Genomic DNA, 20,749 nt, shown 5'->3' with positions numbered 1-20,749 from the left:
AGCTCTGTGTATTTCGGCGCCGGCGGCACCATTTTCAAATCGCGGTCAGCGATTTTTTAGATCTTTCAGCGGGGGATCACAGGGGATCGGCGTATAACACGCACCCGCGATTTCCCCCTGATTTTAAGGGGAAAAAAGTGCGTGTTATACGCCGATAAATACGGTATATATATATATATATATATATATATATATCTGTATCTATCTATCTATCTATCTATCTATCTATCTATCTATCTATCTATCTATCTATCTATCTATCTATCTTATCCATTCTATCCCTCTGTCTGTCTATAGGCCCCATCACGGGCGAGTGACGTTGGGGGGGTTGCTTGGGATTTTGTTTGCGCCCCCCTAAAAAAATGGAGCACCAGCCACCACTGGGTTTGAATGGATGTAGTAGTAGTAGGGTGAGGACAGGTTACAGAAGGTCCTGAATAAGAAAAAGCAGGAAGCCCACTGGGCATAGGCTGGACTGGCATAACTGGTGCAGAGGCTGACTGAATAGCATTGCCAGGTGCAGTGACTACCACAATCGCATCGCAGGGCATAGCGACTGTGGAACTGGTGGACAAATTAGCCTGGCTTTGCGTCCAGGGGAGTTTAGGGACAGGCAAAGGTAAATGGTTATGCAAACTGGAGTGAATGTTCGGCTCAGGTTCACAGGTGGGCTCCTCATCCAGAATGACCTAGAGAGTGCATCAGCCCGAGTATTGCAGGACACATCCCAGAAATCGCTATATGCAGCAGGAAGAGCAGAAGATACTGGGATGGTGGCAACAGGAAGTTTCTCTATTGGGGCAACCTTGAGTAGGCAGGATGAGGAACAGGAGGAACTCCAAGCCAAGATCTGTCCAGCAGGTCAGTCAACGTGTGGAGAATGGAGCCGTAACCAGAGAAGACCTAGAACAATAGGAGATGAGGCCTTAGGTAAGATAAGGATGGATATCCACTCCTGGTGGAATGTCCCTACTGACATCTTACAGTTTTTCTCTATTGTTTTGGCTCATTTCTTGAAACAGAAATGACATTCTCAAAACTCTAAGATCATTTGGCAAAACAGTCAGCACAACACTATAATGTTTTGTCTCTATGGCAGAGGACCATTGAAATATCTCTCATGTCCACCTTTCAGTCTTAGCCCAATCCTTCATTGACAATGGTTACTGTACAGTTTTTGTCTAGCTAACTGAATGCAATTGTGTATAAAACTGAAAAAAAGAAAAGATTTTAGGGTAAGAGTAACCTCCAAGGTTTGACATCACACATTGCACTCATACTGCCAAGGAAAAATTACTTTACAGTATTGTAACCATTATCATTCACACACAAAGTAACTTCCATACATCAGAGTAAAAAGAAAATGTATACAGCATAATATACAGAAATATAAACACAAACAAAAAACAAGGACAATTACATTTAGCCTACAATGCTGTAAATAAAGCTGGAGTTTCACAACTACTGTAACATCTCTTCACTGGCCACCATCCTCACCCTCCTGCCCATCCACATGCTGCTGTCTGACTGGCCACAGATTCTCATCAACATTGCAGCGTATATCCTCCCTTGCGATGCAACGAGGGAAGAAGCAGCGTGCATGTCGCAACCATCCCCTACACTGATCTCCTGTAATATCCTCACAGGCAGCATCCATTGCATGGAGCAGGGACCTCTGATCTTGAGCCCGATGCTCATACACTTTCCACCTCCAAGCGGAGAAAAACTCCTCAATAGGGTTGAGGAAAGGAGAGTAAGGTGGTAGGAACACCATATCCATCCTTGGATGAGCAGTGAACCAGGCCCTGATAAGCAGGCCACGGTGGAAATTCACATTGTCCCATACAATTATATATTGTGGTAGGTGAGGCCCTATGAGACCTCTCTCATTTTCAGGGATCAAATCCAAATGAAGGCGGTCCAAGAAGATGAGGAGCTTCTGTGTATTGTATGGGCCAAGACTGGGGATGTGAGTGGCCACACCATTCTCAGAAATGGCAGCACACATAGTTATATTGCCCCCTCACTGGCCTGGGACATCCACCGTGGCCCGGTGGCCAATAAAATTTCGGCCACGTCTTCGGCCCTTGGCCAGGTTGAAGCCAGCCTCATCCACATACACGAGTATATGAGAGCTCTCGTTTCCTTCCAATGCCATTATTCTCTACAATAGAGTAAAAAAAGAAAACATCAAATCAGTCATACAGAAGAGTCATACACTACAGTTACAGACAGTTACATAGGAATGTTCTACACAAGTTCAATATATTACTGGCCAGTATTCCAGTGGTTCCAAACCTGGGGTACATGTACCCTATGCAGAGGTACTACAGGGGGTATTTGACAGAAAGGGGAGGGGAAAAATTATCAATGAGTAGACTTACTGAAATGTTACAGTAAAACCCACAGTATTAGATAGATTTACATGGGAGGCACTACTGTAATTGCAGCTCTTTGACCCTTTTTCTTACTGTATTGTATGTTATATTCTTCAAAATAAGGATTATAATGATAATTGCATCGTACAGTAAGCTGCAGTTTTTAGACAAAATGTTTATAAATCAGATACGTAAATCAAATACTTTCATACCTGGATTACCTAGATTCAGAAATCAGGTAAAGTGGGTACTGAAACCAATACATTTCGGGAACCACTGCTTATGGTAATTGTAAAAAGGTTATCTTGATGGACAACCAGTGACTGACTTACATCTACATACTGATACCGCAGCTCTTTCACTCTGTCAGAGTTCCTCTCAAATGGTACCCTGTAAATTTGCTTCATTGTCATCTGATGCTTCTACAATATGCGGGCTATTGTGGAGATGCTCATAGAGTTGACATTTTGGAATATGGCTTTGTCTTGTAGGATTGCAGTGCGGATCTGTCTCGATGTGATGGCATTATTTGCAAACACCATGTTACAGATCTCTTGTTTTTGTTGTTCATTGAGAAGTTTTCTTCGGCCACCCTTGCCAGGTTGTCGTCCAATCCTAGACATAGAATTCAAAGGACAACACTCCATTCATAATTTATACCTTATGTATTCCGTACAGAATGGGTTACCAATGTAATCGTATTGTTGTTTTACTTACAGTAACTTTACCACAATTCCAATGCATCACTGCACAGTGACTGGAATACTACTGTAAACTGTATCATCAATATTGTACAAAATCAACTATTCCATACTATTCCATAATTTATTTTCTACAATATTTTTCTTGTCATTGTTAGTATCATACGTAACATCCCACTGAGGTAAGATACTGTAATACTGTAGGCCTATCACACACACACACACTAAATGAATACGTAAATGAGTAAATACACATATTTGTTGCTCTATGCACAGTGTCCTGTCCTATACATTATATAATTCCATCATTGACTGACTACATACCTGTTTTCCCTGCAAAAGGTTTGGATGATAGAGAAGACTGTAGAGCGAGGCACATTAGGCTGCACTCGGCGACCTGCCTCCGCCATTGTGAGGCCATGGTTGATGACATGATCTATAATTGTGGCCCGAATTTCATCAGGGACAGCATAGTGCCTTTGTGCTCCTCGGCCTCTTCCCCCTATTCCACCACCACGCACCCTTACTCCTCTTCCTCTTCTTCTTCCTCTTCCTCGAGCAGGCAGTTGCCCTTGTTCATTTACTTGGCCAGGTGCCTCCATGTTCAGAAATTGTACTGGTCCTGCATAGTCAAGCTCTATATATACATGTTTGGCAGCATTTACAATCATGGACAGCACCTGTCAGGTAACTAAACATACTGTTTGATTGGTCATCTGAGACCAACTCCGACTCCTCCTTTGTTAGCCGAGTTCTAGTTGCACCTGACTGTCAATTGCTGTAATCATTTTATCAAATGTTCCAAGAGATTCATATATGGTATTCATGGTATTATGTTCCTGAATAATTTTGACAATTGAACAGACTATTGTGCATGTGATGACTTAAACAATGAAATGACGCTGACACGTTTTGGAGAGAACAACCATTAGACTGAGAATTGACAATCAGTTTAGATCAACAAGATCTATTCACTTGGAAATTGTGCTAAATGTAGGCTACTTGTACTTAATCATTTGAAAGATGTACTGAGACATTGAGACATGTACTGAGACATTTGCAATTTTGATGAAATGAATGAGAAATTCAATTCATTTGTGAACAATTGCCAAGTGGTTTGGAGATTTGTTGATGTTGTTTTGAGAATGTCATTTCTGTTTCAAGAAATGAGCCAAAACAATGGAGAAAAACTGTAGCAGGGAGGGTCTGGAAGCGGATAGGGCCCCCTGGGAGAACAGTGCCATCAATCGCCAAGACCACCAATGGGGTTGTGAGGGGCAAAAGGGTAAGTCTCAAGGAATATGCAGTTCCCCAGTCCATGAAATTGCCAGCAGCTCCGGAATCCAGATATGCCGAGACCAAATGAGAGGAAGCGCCGACACGAAGGAACACAGAAAGAAGAAGACGAGAAAGGTGAAGGTGATATTTCAGGGTCCAATACTTCACCTCCCAGATGTATTAGCCCCAAGCGTTTTTCCGGACGAAGAGAGCAAGTGTCACGAAAATGACCTTTGGCCCCACAATAGAGGCACAGGCCCAGAGTTCTGCAGCTAGCGCATTGTTCGGGAGATATCTTGGTCCGGCCCAGCTGCATAGGTTCCTCAGCAGGCAGGAGGTGCTCCTCGGGTCGAAGAGAGGGGAAAGGGAGCTCAGGCTGCCTAAAGAACAGGGAGTGCTGGCATCTTTTTTCCATGGCCTCTCCTGAAAGCGAATATCGATCTTGTTTCACAAGGTGATGACACAGTCCAGATCAGCAGGGATGGTTCTTCCTGCTAATTCATCCTTCACTCTATCAGAGAGACCATGTAAAATGGTTGCAACTAAGGCCTCATTATTCCAGCTCAGCCCAGCAGTCAAAGTACGAAAATGAAGAGCGTACTGTCCCACAGAAGCAGACTCTTGATGGAGACGTAAAAGGGCGCTGGCCGCTGAGGAGACACGACCCGGTTCCTCGAAGATATTCCGAAAAAGTTTCAAGAAAACAGACAGGCTAGAAACCACTGGATCATTCAGTTCCCACAGAGGGGAAACCCAGGCTAATGCCTCCCTGGACAGGAGGGATATAATATAGGCTGCCTTCACCCGATCGGACAGGAATTTTTGGGGCTGGAGTTCAAAATGAATAGTGCATTGGCTGAGGAACCCCCTGCAGGCCTTGGAGTCCCCAGAGAAATGGGATGGAGCTGGCAGTTGTAGTGAATGTGTTGCTGCGACTGCAACCGGAATAGGTGCAGCCACTGGTTTTACTTGAGGTTGCTGACTCAGGGTTCCCAAGGAGGCCTGAAGCTACTCGAAGCGGGAAGCCAGATCCTGGAGGAATCGCATCACTTGAGTATGATTCGATTCCTCAGTCTCAAGTCTGCGGACTATGCCCTGCAATGGATCATCTGCGGGAAGCCGTGTCCATGGCTGATCAAACTGTCAGGTCACCTGAGTCCAGGTGACAGATGCACACCATTGGAGTCAGGAGTGCACCGCTAAGGTAGTGGACCCTATGGCTGACTGCTGGGGATGGAACTCTGGGTGGTTCAGGAAGGCAGGCCCACTGGAGCACCAGCACGGACCCCACTGGGAGCTAGAGCATAAGATTCCCCAGGGCGCGGAGTCTAAGAGTCAGCAGGTGTTCACCAGAGCCTCTAGTGATGAGGATGGACTGCGCTGCAACTGACTCCAAGTCGCGGCCCCCAGGGTCTCCCAGCTCTTGCTCACGGTAGGCTACAAGAGGACAGAGAGGAAGCAGCAGCCCAGGACAACAAAGGATAGTAAGGAGATAAGCCAAAGGTCAGGGCGACTAGCAGACAAGGATAAACAGAGAACACGCCAAAAAGGTCAGGGTCACAAGCAAGCAGGGATAGTCAAGAACAAGCCAAGATCGATAAACAGGATCAGACACAGGACACAGAGCAATGAGCACACAGAAGCCAAATCACACAATATTGATCAGCAGAGCTGGCTTGCAGTGCACATGTTAATATAGAGTTCCCGGATAGGGGCTGGGGTGGAGCCATGCTTTGAGGAGAGATTACTTAAGCAGCCAGGTGAGAGTGGCTGGCCTCTTAATCTGAACACATGGAGAGTAGGGATGAGCTGAACACCCCCCAGTTCGGTTTGCACCAGAACCTGCGAACGGACCGAAAGTTTGCACGAACTTTAGAACCCCATTAAAGTGTATGGGACTCGAACGTTCGAAATCAAAAGTGCTAATTTTAAAGGCTTATTATTGTCCTAATAAGGGTTTGGGGACCCGGGTCCTGTCCCAGGGGACATGTATCAATGCAAAAAAAGTTTTAAAAACGGTCATTTTTTCGGGAGCAGTGATTTTAATGATGCTTAAAGTGAAAAAATAAAAGTGAAATATTCCTTTAAATATCGTACCTGGGGGGGTGTCTATAGTATAGTAAAAAGTGGATTGCGCTAACTCTTGTGCAAAATTGTGCAAAATAAAAAATATTTCTATATATTTTTTTTTATATCAAAAAACTTATCTTTTCCATATATTATTTCTGAACAAAATGTATCTAGGTAAAATATCTTATAGTGTTACCAACTACTGTGTAAAGTGCTAGTGCTAACAAAATATATAGGTATATATAAAAGTGAGAAATAAACTGAAAACTAAAATCATACAATGTGCCAATATTACTTCATAGAATTCCCATATCAATGTATATATGTGCTGCACAGTGCAAGAAAATTTGCAGAATTTTTGTTTTTTTTAAATGTCCCCAACATGTGCACCACAGTACACTAAATGTCCTCAGTGAGTGATCACTCCTGTGCAGTAATAACGTTTTTCTTCAATAAAAAGTGCTTCAAATTCACCACTTATTGTGATTTCACCACCACCTGTTGCAATGGCCACTCACCAGATACGGTAAAAATATGCTCCTTTGGTTCATTTAGGATAAATACTCCGTTTATGATGGGTCCAATCGCAGCCTGTTCAAGCAGTACAATAGTGTCTCTTGCTCTATATAGTGCTCACAAAAACATGTGGATAGCCATCATGGTGTAGTATGTAACTCTCATTTATTAAAAAAATTTAAAAAACATAGTCAAACTCACATGTTTTGGTGCCCCTCAGCCGGCACCAAACTAATACAACAGTGTATGTGGAGAGCGAAGTCTCAATCTGTCCTAGTGTCTCCTCACAGCGGTGTGTGTTCCAAGCCTCACACCCGTATGATCAGACGCAGTAGGAAAGTCACCAGCAGCCTCTACGCATTTCGCAATAGGGTTTGCGTCATCAGGAAGCTGTCTATAGTATGCCTGTAAAGTGGCATGTGTTTCCCGTGCTTAGAACAGTCCTTGCACAAAATGACATTTTTAAAGGAATAAAAGTAATTTAAAACTGCTTGCGGCTTTAATGTAATGTCGGGTACCAGCAATATGGTCCCCACCCCAGGCCATTACCAGGCCCTTTGGGTCTTGTATGGATATTAAGGGGAACCCCGCACCCAAATTAAAAAAAGGAAAGGTGTGGGGCCCCCAGGCCCTATATACTCTGAACAGCAGTGTACAGGCGGTGCAAACAAGACAGGGACTGTAGGTTTGTTGTTAAGTAGAATCTGTTTGTAATTTTGAACTGGTACATTTTTAAAGTGTAGCTCCAGCCAAAAAATCGATTTTTAAGCTTTTTGGAAAACATAGGGAAGGGTTATCACCCCTCTAACATTTGTTTTGCTGTCTGTGCATCTCTTCAGAAGATTTCACCTCACTTTCTGTCCCAATGACAAATGTTTTTCGAAAATTTGGGTTTTTTAGTGAAACAAGGATTGGTGACAAAGCATCAGTGAAGAGGAGACACGTTTTTCCCATATTAACTCTTACAGGAGAGAATTTCCCTTCCTAGGGGTAGATTTCATCTCACTTCCTGTTGTCTCCTTCCGTTTGCAAGTAGGAGTCGTTTGTAAGTTGGATGTTTGAAAGTAGGGGTCTGCCCTATATACTCTGCAGAAATGGGGCCTTAGGTGTTGGTGTTGCCACAACACTGTAAGCCCTCACAGTTACTCTTGGTGGGCGCAGGAAAGGGCAGTGCTGTGAAATATTAGATCAAGAATTGTAATTACATGCCATTGTTGAACAGTGGTAGAAAAATTGAGCCTGTGGTGGTGCTGGTGCCACAACACTGTAAGTCCTCACAGTTACACTTGGTGGGCGCTGGAACGAGCCCTGCTGTGAAATATTATATCAAGAATTGTAATTACATGCATCTGTTGAACAGGAGCAGAAAAATGGGGCCTTTGGTGGTGGTGGTGGTGTTGCCACAACACTGTAAGCCCTCACAGTTACTCTTGGTGGGCGCAGGAATGGGCCCTGCTGTGAAATATTAGATCAAGAATTGTAATTACATGTCCCTTTTGAACAGGGGCAGACAAATTGGGCCTTAGGCACTGGTGCCACAACACTGCAACCCCTCACAGATACTTTAGTTGGAGAGCAGGAATGAGCCCTGCTGCAAAGTATTGCATCAAAAATTGTAATTACACGCCCCAGTTAAACAGGGACTGAAAAATTGGGCCTTGGGCACTGGTGCTGGTGGCACAACACTGCAACCTCTCACAGATACTCTAGTTGGAGCGCAGGAATGAACCCTGCTGCAAAGTATTGCATCAAAAATTGTTAAACAGGGGCAGAAAAATTGGGTCTTGGCCACTGGTGGCGGTGCCCAGAACCAAAAATGTTCTTACAAGCTATCAGCATGAAAATTGAGGAGGAAGAGGATTGTGACTCAGCATAACAGAATGTTAGGTACCTGGTAGTTGAGCCTGGTAGGAGAAGACCCCTCTTACAACGCTGGTTCAGGAGCCACTGGAGTGGGAACAGTGGTCTCATGAGCACAGTGGGTAGAAGTGCCTGGTGAAGGTTTTGCAGAGGCCGGCACGGAAGCTAAGTAGAGATCCTTCAGGGATGGCTGAGCTGTGGATGCTGGCAGGCAGAAGAGGATCAGCAGACTAACAGGTAGGAGGTAGTGGAGCAGCGACACCTGGAGCTGAATGAGAAGGCCGGGATGCAGCAATACAAGGCACAGGCAAAAGGCAGAGTCAGACAGTCTGGGTTGACAGGAGATCAGGCAGATGATGCAAATGGGTAATCACAGAGTAGTCAGGCAAGCAGGAGTTTGGCAACAGGTCACAAGAAAACAGCAGAGTCAGGTAGGCCGGGTTGGATTGGAGATAGTAGAAGAGTCAGACGTAGCTGGGTCGATAACAGTAATAACAATCAGCAGGCAGATACAGAACACAGGTACGGAGCTGCAGACGAACAGCACCACATGAGTGCAGCTGTCACACTCTTAAAGGCACCTTGGCGCCAAACAGCGATAATGCGCACGGGCGCGTGCACGCCGCGCACGGGAGCGCGCCGGTGCAAACCAGTGGGAAAAGTCTGCTGTGTAACTCTGGACAGACCCCGTGCACGCATATTCCCCTGAAAGGCACTGGCACGTCCCTGACACAGGATAGTCACTCAGCATCAGCATAGGCAGTCTTGAAGGGATCTCACATTAAAAAAATAAATAAATCAGTTACATCAGCATCAGGTGCTTGGTAGCTGGTGATCCAAGACTGATTCATTTTTATGAAGGTCAGCCGATCGACCGATTTGGTGGACAGGCGCACCCTGTGATCAGTTACAAAGCCTCCAGCACTGAATGTGCATTTCAAAATAATGCTGGATGGAGGACAGGCCAGTAGCCCAATTGCATACTGTGCAAGCTCTGGCCAGCGATCCATCCTAAAGACCCAGTAACCCAGAGGATTTTCGGTGGGAAAGGTGTCCAAGTCTGATTTTGCCCCTAGGTAATCCTGCACCATTTGAATCAGACGCTGGCGATGGTTGCTGGAAGCGATCAGACCTTGGGGCTGCGGACTAAAAAATTGTCTGAACGCATCGGACCTTCTCCACCGCTCCTTCTGTGACTGACCAAAGCCTCAGCAACATGTTGTCCAGGAGGACCAGGAAATTGTAACCTCCCAGGCTCTGGAAACGCGTTGCACAAACCTTTGTGCAAGGCCTACCGAAGATGTTTCATCCTCTGCTCCCTCTGCGACGGCAAGATAAGGTCTGCAACCTTACCCTTGTAATGTGGATCAAGGAGGGTTGCCAGCCAGTAATCATCCCTCCCCTTGATACCACGAACACGAGGATCCTTAGCACGGCTTTGCAGCATCAGAGAGGCCATGCAGCATAGGTTTGCTGAGGCATTCGGTCTAGAGTCCTCTGGGTCACTAAGGACAACATGATCCGCAGCCACCTCCTCCCAGCCACGTACAAGTCCATGGGTTTCTTCGGACTGTAAATGATCCCTTGAAGATTGCTGCTGATGATGACAAATGACCCCATTTTGGAAAGTAGACACCCCAAGCTTTTTGCTGAGAGGCATTTTGTGTCCATGGAATATTTGATATTTTGCCACAAGTTTCAGGAAAATTACATTTTTTTTTTTTACACAAAGTTGTCACTAAATGATTTATTGTTCAAACATGGATCATGGTTATATGGGGAATTACATCCAAAATACATTCTGCTGCTTCTCCTGAGTATGGGGACTTTTTGGGAGCCTAGCCGGGTACAGGACCGCAAAAACCAAGCAAGGAGTGAAATCAAAAATTTACGCGCTTAGAAATCCTGAAGGCGGTGCTTGGTTTTCGAAGTCCTGTATGCGGCTAGGCTCCCAAAAAGTCTCACACATGAGGTATCCCCATACTCAGGAGAAGCAGCAGAATGTATTTTGGTGTGTAATTCCACATATAACCATGGCACGTGTGAGCAATTTATCATTTAGTGACAACTTTGTGTAAGGTTTTTATTTTTTTTTTTTTATTAAGAAATTTTCATAGGCGTTGCATAAAGCACAATAACAAACATGTGTAAACAGATATACTTGGTTTCAAGGAAATATCAGAGATCAATCACTCATAGAAAAAAACAAACCAATAGGCAGTGCCTAATACTCCTACACCATAATAGGTCTAGACAGAAAATTCCTAGGGTTGCCTGAGGAAGTTGTCAAGGCATAATTAAGTGGAGTAGGATTGCGGCCGTGCATTATAAACCTATTAATGCTTTTAAGGGTTCGGGCAGAGTAAAAAAAGCAGCATAAGGTAGTATATAGTTGTACTATAAGTTGTGTAAAGAAGATGGGTAGCGTCTTACCCCAGTTTGGCACACTACACCAACTCTTTCCTTATATAGAATCGATATGGGGAGACAAGGAGGGAGAGAAGGGAGGGATGAGGGAGAGAGAAAGCGCCGAGTAAGGGGGGAAGAGAAAGAGAAGAGGAGGACACAGAAAAAAAGAAAAGAGAGAAAGTGTGGGAGGTGGGCTCCCAGAGGGTTGCGTGAAGAGGGGGTGGGGGAACCACCTGCTACCCTCCCCAGCTGCCCCTGGGCAATGCACTGGATATATAGGATCTATTGCCCCCTTGGGTCTGATGTATCCAAAGGGCCTATACCCGTCTGGATCAGGTCAAGTAGTCTCCTGTAGTAGTTCTTGGTATCGTTGTGAATTCCGGTATTCATACCAGGGTGCTGATGTAGTCGAAAAAGTGTGATATTCTATCCTGTGTGGTGTGGATCAGCTCCTCCATCGCTGCTATGTGGTTGGTTTGGATTGCCCATTCCTTCATTGAAGGAGTTTGTTTGGACCTCCAATGGACCGGCAGGCATAGCCTGGCTGAGTTAATCAAATGCATGGCTACCGACTTGTAGTATCTTTTGTGTGAAATTTTGGAATGATGTAAGAGGTATTGCGCTGGTGTGAACTCCAAGGGAAGTGAGGATATCTCAGTTATCACTGCATGAACCTGTCGCCAATATGGCTGGATCAGCGGGCAATTCCACCATATGTGGAGAAAGGTACCTGGGTTCTGTTCACATCTCCAACATTGATCTGAATTCGTTGGAATGAATTTGTGAAGTATGCCCGGGGTTCTATACCACTTTGTTAAAAGCTTATATCCATTTTCCTGTGTTTGTATGTTAAGTGAGCCCTTGTGAATGTACAAGTGAATGCGGTCCCAATTGGTATCCTCTATCACTGTGTTTACCTTATTCTCCCAGCCGGTATGTTCAGAGTGCAAGGAAGCATAGGGCTTTCCAAACATTAAGGCGTAGAGCATTGAAATCAAATGACTCTGGGTTGCATGTCTGGGTACGGCCATTCTGCTGCTAAGTAAGCTTTCTCCATACCTGGGGGGAAGTCTGGATTATCTCCGATGGGTGTGATTGCGCACATTTTTGCTGAAAGGGAGTGTATCTTGCATGCCCTGTCAAAGGCGTTCAAAGTCACTCCAATTAGCGGGTGGGATTGAATGGGTGTTAAACAAAGTTTGGTCCTTGAGATCAGCTGTTCTAGCAGCACCCAGCCCTTGCAATGTCTATGGAGCCTCCAGTCCACTACTCGGGTCAAGTGTACCGCCCAATAGTACCTCTGCAAGTCCGGAAGGCCTATTCTACCTTTAGTTTTTGGCAGGACTAATTTTGACCACCTAACTTGTGCTGTCTTGGTGCCCCAGAGAAAAGCTCTACACATCCTCTTGTAGGCTGCGAAAAAAGAGGGTGGTAAGTGAATGGGTATAGTTTGCAGTTTATACAGTAAGTGAGGGAGTATAGTCATCTTGAAAATCGAGGCTTGACCAAACCATGAGATTGTGGGGGTGACCCATCTATTGAGATCCTGCTGTATAATTCTCAGTTCTGATAGGAATTTTTTTTCATACAAGTCTTTGAGATTGCTAGTGAGATGTATGCCTAGATATGTGAGGCCATCTGCTTTCCAGCGGAATGGGAAGTTAGTCTGACATTGTTGAACTGTTGTAGGAGGTAGTGAGACGTTTAATGCAAAGGATTTTCAGTAATTAATCTTCAGGTTTGTGATAATTTTAAATTGTTTCAGGACATTAGATTGGGTAAAGACGTTAACGGGGATAAGAGGAAAAGCAGAATATCATCCGCAAAGGTGGCTATTTTGTTCTCCCGTTGGTGTACTGTTATGCCTTTGATGTTCGGGTTCACTCAGATACACCGAAGGAGGGGTTCTAAGGAGAGAATGTACAGTAAGGGAGAGAGGGAGCAGCCCTGTCTGGTCCCGTTATGGATGGGGAAGGCATCCGACAGGTGGCCATGTACTCGGACTCTAGCCCTGGGACCGGCATAAAGTGCCTTGATATAAGCCCGCATACAGCTTCCCAGTCCCGGGGCCTCCAGGACCGCCTCCATATAGTCCCAGGCCACGCGGTCAAACGCCTTCTCCGCATCCATGACCAGAAAGCAGCCCTCTTGCTGGGTGGAGGTGAGCCAGTGGTGTATGTTTAGAGCCTTGATGGTGTTGTCCCTAGCCTCCCTTCCTGTGACAAAGCCAACCTGGTCTAGACCTACCCATGCAGGCACATGATAGGACAATTGAGTGGCCAAAATTTTTGCAAACAATTTCACGTCCACATTCAAAAGGGAGATGGGTCGATAGCTAGTTACATCTGTGGGATCTTTGTTTTCTTTGGGGATAACTGAAATATATGCTTCTAATAGGTTTCCTGAAGAGCAGGGAGTGTGGGAGACGGTATTGAAAGCCCTGAGGAAGCCTGGCGCTAAGATTTCTTCAAAGCTTTTGTAATATTGCGCCGGGAAACTGTCCGGTCCCGGGCTTTTGCCAGGCTTTGTGGTCTTCAAGGCCTCCCCCCACTCCTCCGCTGACAGCGGGGCTTCCAAGGCCTGCCAATCCTCAGCCAAAAGTGCCTGGGGGCTATATGCACCCAGAAATTCCCATATGAGGTTTGCACGCGTGTTTTCATCTACCGACCTGTGTTCGTGCGATTGAAGATCATAAGGTTTGCTATAAAAAGGATTGAAACTGACAGGCAATCTCCTCGTTCTTGGAATGGGCTATTCCACCTCTATCTACTATATGGTGGACAGTAGATTTGAGAGTGCGCTTTTGTGTAAGCCTTGCTAAGAGCCTCCCTGGTTTGTTGCCCTGTTCGTAGAATAGTTTCTGTGAGAGAACCTATCGTTTCTGAGCCCTTTTGAATAGCTCTTCCAATAAAAGCGCTCATATGTCAGCTAGGTCTTTCACTACCCTCGATGCTAGTGATCATTTGTGTTGCGCCTCTAGTGCGGCTATCTTGTGAGATAGGCTGCTAATAGTAGCTTGGTATTCTTTTTTTTCCTGGCTGCAATGGAAAGCAGTTGTCCTCTTACGACACATTTATGCACCTCCCATTGAGTCATGGGGGACACATCTGGTGTGTCATTATGTCTAAAGTAGTCTTTAATGGTTTGTGTAATATCTGCAAGGTCCTTAGGGTCAGAGAGCAGAGAGGCATTCAGCCTCCAGATTTTGGTCAACGTTTCCCTCTGTGGGAATTGCAAGGTCAGCGTGATCGGGTGGTGGTCAGAAAGAGGCATGCTCTCTATGGTCACCTCAGAGAGGTAGGTCAGGTCTGTTTGGTGAATGAAAATGTAGTCGAGCCTAGAGTAACGATTATGCGGAGCTGAGAAGAATGTGTAGTCTTTCTCTCGTAGGTTTATTGTGCACCAGGTGTCGTGGAGTGTGAGGGAAGCTAATCGAAGTTTTACTTGACGTAGAGCAGAAAAGGGGAGTGAGGATGCACCATTGGAGGTGTCAAGCAGCGGGTTCAGGGCTATATTAAAGTCCCCTCCCAATATTAAGAGGCCTGCCTGAAATGACGTAAGCTGCAAGAGGACCTCTTTCAGAAAAGGTACTTGCCCAGAGTTTGGACAGTATACGTTCGCCAATGTCACCCTTTTGTTTTTCCAGATCCCTTTCAAGAAGAGGAATCTGCCCACTGGATCAAGAACTTGGCCAATAAGACGAAATGTGAATGATTTCGCAAGCAGTATCGATACCCTCTTCATTTTGGAGTCGGCACTGATATACCTCAGGGAATCGGCCATTGGACAGGCGGGGGGTGGAGCCTGATTTAAAGTGAGTTTCTTGAAGAAACACTACCTGGGCTCTATGGTGGTGTGCTTCAGAGCTTTTTCGGGATATTTAGGCCTTTTACATTCAGGGAATAAACCTTGAGAGATAGAGGAGCTGATGACCGTGGTGTAGAGGGCATAGGTGGTTGGACGGGGAGTGGGGGTAGGTGGAAATAAGAGTTAGCAGGAAGAGGAGTTATAGAAGGGGATTGAGCCTGCCTCGGGGGCCACTCAAGGTGTGCCCAGGACCTAAGGGGGGGCCCAAAACAGATATGTTACAGCTAACCCCTATATGGTGGCTTGCTTCAAAAAAAAAAAAATGGAGGTTCTGTCAGTCCAGCTGAGATACCTAAGGTGGGAGACTATGGGGTGTAAGGGTAATAGAAAGCTTTTCCGGCTATATTCAAGGGGGAAACCTCCTGGTGGGGAGGAGACTTAGCACCAAAAACAAAACTGTGCAACCTGCCAACCAGAGACTCCAAACGGCCAAGATAGGATGCGGTGAGCGACCCCCGCCCCAGCAGATGGGGGAACGACGAGTCAACCCGCCCAGAAAAGGTGAGCGGATCGCCTCCCGGCATCCCACCATTCGATACGTCGGGGACCCCCACCAAATCCAAATTACCCGTTTATTTATTTGTTTGTCATTTCTCAGTCACTTGTGACAAAAAAATAAAATATTCAATGGGCTCAAAATGCCTCTCAGCAATTTCCTTGGGGTGTCTACTTTCCAAAATGGGGTCATTTCCCTGCCATTTTAGCACCTCAAGAAATGAGATAGGCAGTCATAAACTATAATTTTTTTTCAACATTTTAGGTCTTTTTCCATTTATATTGCAAAAAAATAAAAATCACAGAGGCAATCATACCATCAAAAACCATCAAAATAAAGCTCTATTTGTGGGAAAAAAAGGACGCCAATTTAGTTTGGGTAAAGCATTGCATGACCGTGCAATTACCAGTTAAAGTAGCGCAGTGCCGGAGGGCGTGACCGGATGTGAAAGAAGCAGGACGTGTTCCGAGTGAGCTCCGCATCGCTCCTGATACTTTATCCTCAATTAGGAGAAATTTCGCCCGAATTTCAGTAATTTGTGTACTGGACAGTGTGGACTACAACCCGGTCATGAAAAAGGGGACATCCAGGGCTGACAAACAGTCTCAGAAGAGCCAACGCCAGACCCGCTCTGCATGAGGCTCAGACAAGAGTCCTGCCGCCGCCATCTTGCCCTCCCCTCACTCTACAAAGCAGGAGAGGAAACAAGCCTGGAGGATGGCGTCCGCAGCTGCTGCAGCTCAGAAATCAGGCTCTGATGACTCCCCCTCGGTCTCTTCAGTCCCAGAGACAACACAAGATGCCATTACCAAACCTATCCTGGCAGCCATAGATGCAAGCAAGGCAGCTGTAATGGTGAGCATAGAGCATCTCACTACAGAATGTACTCTGATTAGACATGACCTAGAAAAGATTAGGGACAGGATTACAGCAGCTGAGGACAGAATATCAGAGGTGGAGGATGCATCTCACTCTCAGGGCAATCAACTAACTGAATTGCAAGCCATGGTGAAGTCACTGCAAAGCAGAACTGACCATGCAGAAGACAGGCAGAGGAGGAATAATGTGAGGGTGGTAGGCCTGCCGGAGGGGGCTGAGGGTTCCCAAACTACTTCCTTTGCGGAACAGTTTTTTAAGCAGTTGCTGGATTTGGGGGAGCTCCCTCCTACCTATGTGGTGGAACGAGCCCATCGGGTGCCCACTGGCAGGCGTCCTCCGGGGGAATACCCCCCGTCCATTCCTGTCCATTCCTGGTGAGGTTCCTGAATTATAGAGATCGTGACATGATCCTAGCTGCCTCAAGAAAACACCCTGAGCGAGCGAATGGCTGGACCGGAACCCTTGACATCGGCTAGAGGCTGGCTAAGTACATAGCTTACTCTTTTGCACCTGTTGTGCCTTGAACTGTATCCACATTGATTAGGTCACTTCTCAATAGTCACGGGCAATACCGGATGGTAGGGTCCGTCCTCTCAGGATTACTTCTATTTTTCCGATTGGTCCTTTTTTCATTTTTTCTGCTTTTGTCTCCTTTTGTTGTTCCCTTTTTTTTTGTTTTTTTTGTTTTACCCTGCATAACTTAAGATATATTCCGGAGAACGCAATGGCACTATCCATACAAGACTGGATGTTCCTAGTCATATTTGCTTTCCTTTTTTTTTCTTTTTTTTGTTGATTTTTAATACTCCTTGCTCCTTTTATTTTTTTAGTGATGCAGAGTTTACAGGAATCACAGAAAACTACTACTTGTTCTGTTGGACACTCGCACAGGCGGTTGTTCTTCCAACACCTTTCCAATTTTTGGGGGGGTTTTTTTTGGGACCAAAAGCTACATACCGGACATTGTTTGGTTTAGTTCTGGTGTAATGGCTTGGGGGGTTATGTTATAGTTTAGATTTTTGTAAGGGGGTTACTATTTGCTCAGTTCTCAACTCTCCCTTGGTATGGGCAGCCCTCCTCTTGGGGGTGGGGCTCCTTGCCTCACAGTACACTTATAAGGATTTCTGGCTGGGGATGGCGGGCTTCCATATTGCAATGATTTTGCCCTGTGACTATGGCTAATCCAATTAAATTGGTTTCATGGAATGTACGAGGCCTGAATAGTAAATTTAAGAGTGCATCATTGTTCCAGTATCTCAAACAAGCCAGGCCGCATGTTGTCCTTCTACAGGAGACTCACCTGGATGGAAGCAGGATACTTGCCCTGCGTAGACCCTGGATTCAACAGGCTTTTCATGCCACTTACTCAACTTATGCGAGGGGGGTGTCCATCCTTATTAGTAAATCTGTTCCATGCACCATCCATCAGGTGATCTCGGATCCATGGGGACAATATGTGGCCTTGGTCCTAGATATCTGTTACTGTAAAATGTTGTTGGTGAATGTCTATCTACCACCTCCAGTTAATGTGCAATGTTTGCATGATTTGTTACTCAAACTGACCCCTCATGCTCATCTCCCGCTTTTAATCATGGGGGATTTCAATGCTACTTTGGATGCACTGGACTCCTCCAACCCTGGGAGGTCGGGCTCGGTAGATCTTTTATCCTGGGCATCGGTGGCAGGGCTTACTGAGATATGGCGGGCAAAAAACCCTACTGCCAGGTGCTATACACACCTGTTGCAGACGCATCGCTCTTCGGCCAGGATCGACTTTGCATTTGGTAGTCCGGTGCTGGTGTCACATGTGAAGGATATTACGTACCTGGTTGGGGGCTTGTCAAATCACAACCCACTTTCTCTCTTCCTGGCCCTTCCCGCAGAGGGAGTCAAGGGGTTGGAAACTTTCGCCAGGTTGGCTATAAAATGATCGGATAACTACTCACCTTAAGGACTCGGTTACAAACTATTGGGTGACAAATCTGGAGACTGCTGACCCCCTGATGGTATGGGATGCATTTAAGGCGGTGATCAGGAGGGAATGAATTTCAGCCATAAAGAAAGAAAGGGTGGAACAGAATGCTGAGGTTCAATTCTTGAAAAACAGAGAAAGGGAATGCGCGGAAAATAACGCCAACAGTCCTTCAGGATCTTCCTACGTTGAACTGTTGGAAGCCAGGAGGTTGCTCACACTGCATTTTAATAATTTGGCACATACGGAGGCGAGGCATAGGACAGAAACACAGTTTGCGGAGGGTGACAAAAATGGGAAACTCCTTGCCAGGCTGGTGGCAGACTCTCACCAACTTGCAAACATCCCAGTTATCAGACGTAAGGACGGTGGACTGGCTACTGACCCAATAGACATAATGACTGAGTTTCAGGACTTTTTTTCTACTCTGTATGCACCCATTCCTCAATATGACCGATCGGCCTTGGAGGACTTGTTGGGGGGTCTCCCGCTTCCGAGGCTTTCTGACACTGATTGGGAGGTCTTGGAGGCGGAGACCACTAATAAGGAAATTGAATTGCCGATTTTTGCGTTTCCCCCGCATAAGGCCCGGGCCCATACGGGTTTCCAGCAGACTTTTATAAGACTTACGCAGATCAGATAGCACCCAGACTTACAACACTATTAGCTTACTGTATACAGCATCAGCAATTACCTGCGTCAATGCTAGACGCTTATATGATTCTACTTCCCAAACCAGGCAAAGACCCTCTAGAATGCTCATCTTATAGACCAATCGCCTTACTAAACATGGATTTGAAAATCCTAACAAAGGTTCTAGCAAAAAGACTGGCTGGCATTATTTCCTCCCTGGTGGATATAGATCAGACGGGGTTTACGCCCGGTATGTCAACAGACACCAACCTAAGAAGGCTTTTTACTCACTTGCAGCTCCCCAATTTCGACACCCCTACCAGGGTTGTAGTATCTATCGACATTGAAAAAGCTTTTGACTCTATTGACTGGCAATACATGCTGACGGTACTGCAAAAAATGGGATTTGGCCTGACCTTTAGGTTGTGGATATCGCTACTATATAACAACCCAAGGACGGCAGTCCGCATAGGAATTCACACTTCCCCATTTTTCCACATTGGCAGGGGCACTCGACAGGGATGCCCCCTGTCACCTCTTTTGTTTGCCCTCCTGATGGAACCACTTGCGGTTGCATTAAGAACTGCTGGGAAGGTTAAGGCAATCAGGGTAGGGACTATAGACGAAAACCTGGCACTCTTTGCTGATGACATGGTGCTGTTTCTGCGAGACTCTAGAGAGTCACTGGAGGCGGCTTTACACATTATGAATGAGTTTTCTAAGTATTCCGGGTTGAAAGTCAATTGGTCTAGATCGTCTATTTTACCTCTAGATGCTGGGGCCAGGGACATTGCTGACCCGGCCCTGCCATTGAAGTGGGTGTAGCCAATCACGTATTTAGGGGTCAAGATTACGGCAGATGTGGCAGACTACATGCCCCTTAATCTGGCTCCGCCTGGCAAAAACTCCCTTTGTCGCTTATAGGACGGGTTAACCTATTGAAAATGAAAATTCTCCCAGTCATATTATATTTTTTGCGAAATGCTCCCATTTGGATTCCCAAGTCCTTTTTTAAAAAACTAGATGGTCTCACTAGCTCATTTCTGTGAGCTCCTAAACAGTCTAGAATAGGACTGAAAGTCTTACAGGAACCATGGGGGGAGGGTGGTCTGGCCCTAACAGATTGGCGGAAATATTATATAGCGGGACAAATGGTAGTTGTGCATAGGTGGCTAACCTAAGATGATGGGTACTCGGCCACGGTCCTAGAAGCGGCACACCTGGGCTCTTAGGAGTCCCTGCGGTTGACTATCCATAGAGGAATCAAGATGGACCTTCCTCTAACTGCTTCTATGAAGGCCACGATTAAGGCATGGGAGGAGGCAGTTGGAATGGCATGTCCTAGTTACCGGGGTCTATCTCCCTCCACTGCTTTGTGGATGAACCCTAAATTGTCACATTTCTACTCATTCGAAGATCCCATGGGCTGGGTGACCAGGGGAATCAAAACTCTCAAGGACATTACTATGGACGGGGAATTGCTAACGTTCGATCAGCTTAAAGCTGATCATGATCTAACTAACTCACAATACTTTAGGTTTCTTCAGCTGCTCCATGCGTTTCAATCGCAATTTAAAAACAAAACTATAGAATCTTTTCCCTCGGACCTCGAAAATTTGCTAATAACAGAAGACCTTCCCAAGACACTCTCAGTTACATACAAACAGTTGTTCAAAAATAGGCCGAAGGC

Source organism: Aquarana catesbeiana, linkage group LG04, assembly GCF_042186555.1.
Source record: "Aquarana catesbeiana isolate 2022-GZ linkage group LG04, ASM4218655v1, whole genome shotgun sequence".
NCBI classification, from domain to species: Eukaryota; Metazoa; Chordata; class Amphibia; order Anura; family Ranidae; genus Aquarana; species Aquarana catesbeiana.
This window is presented reverse-complemented; position numbering follows the sequence as displayed.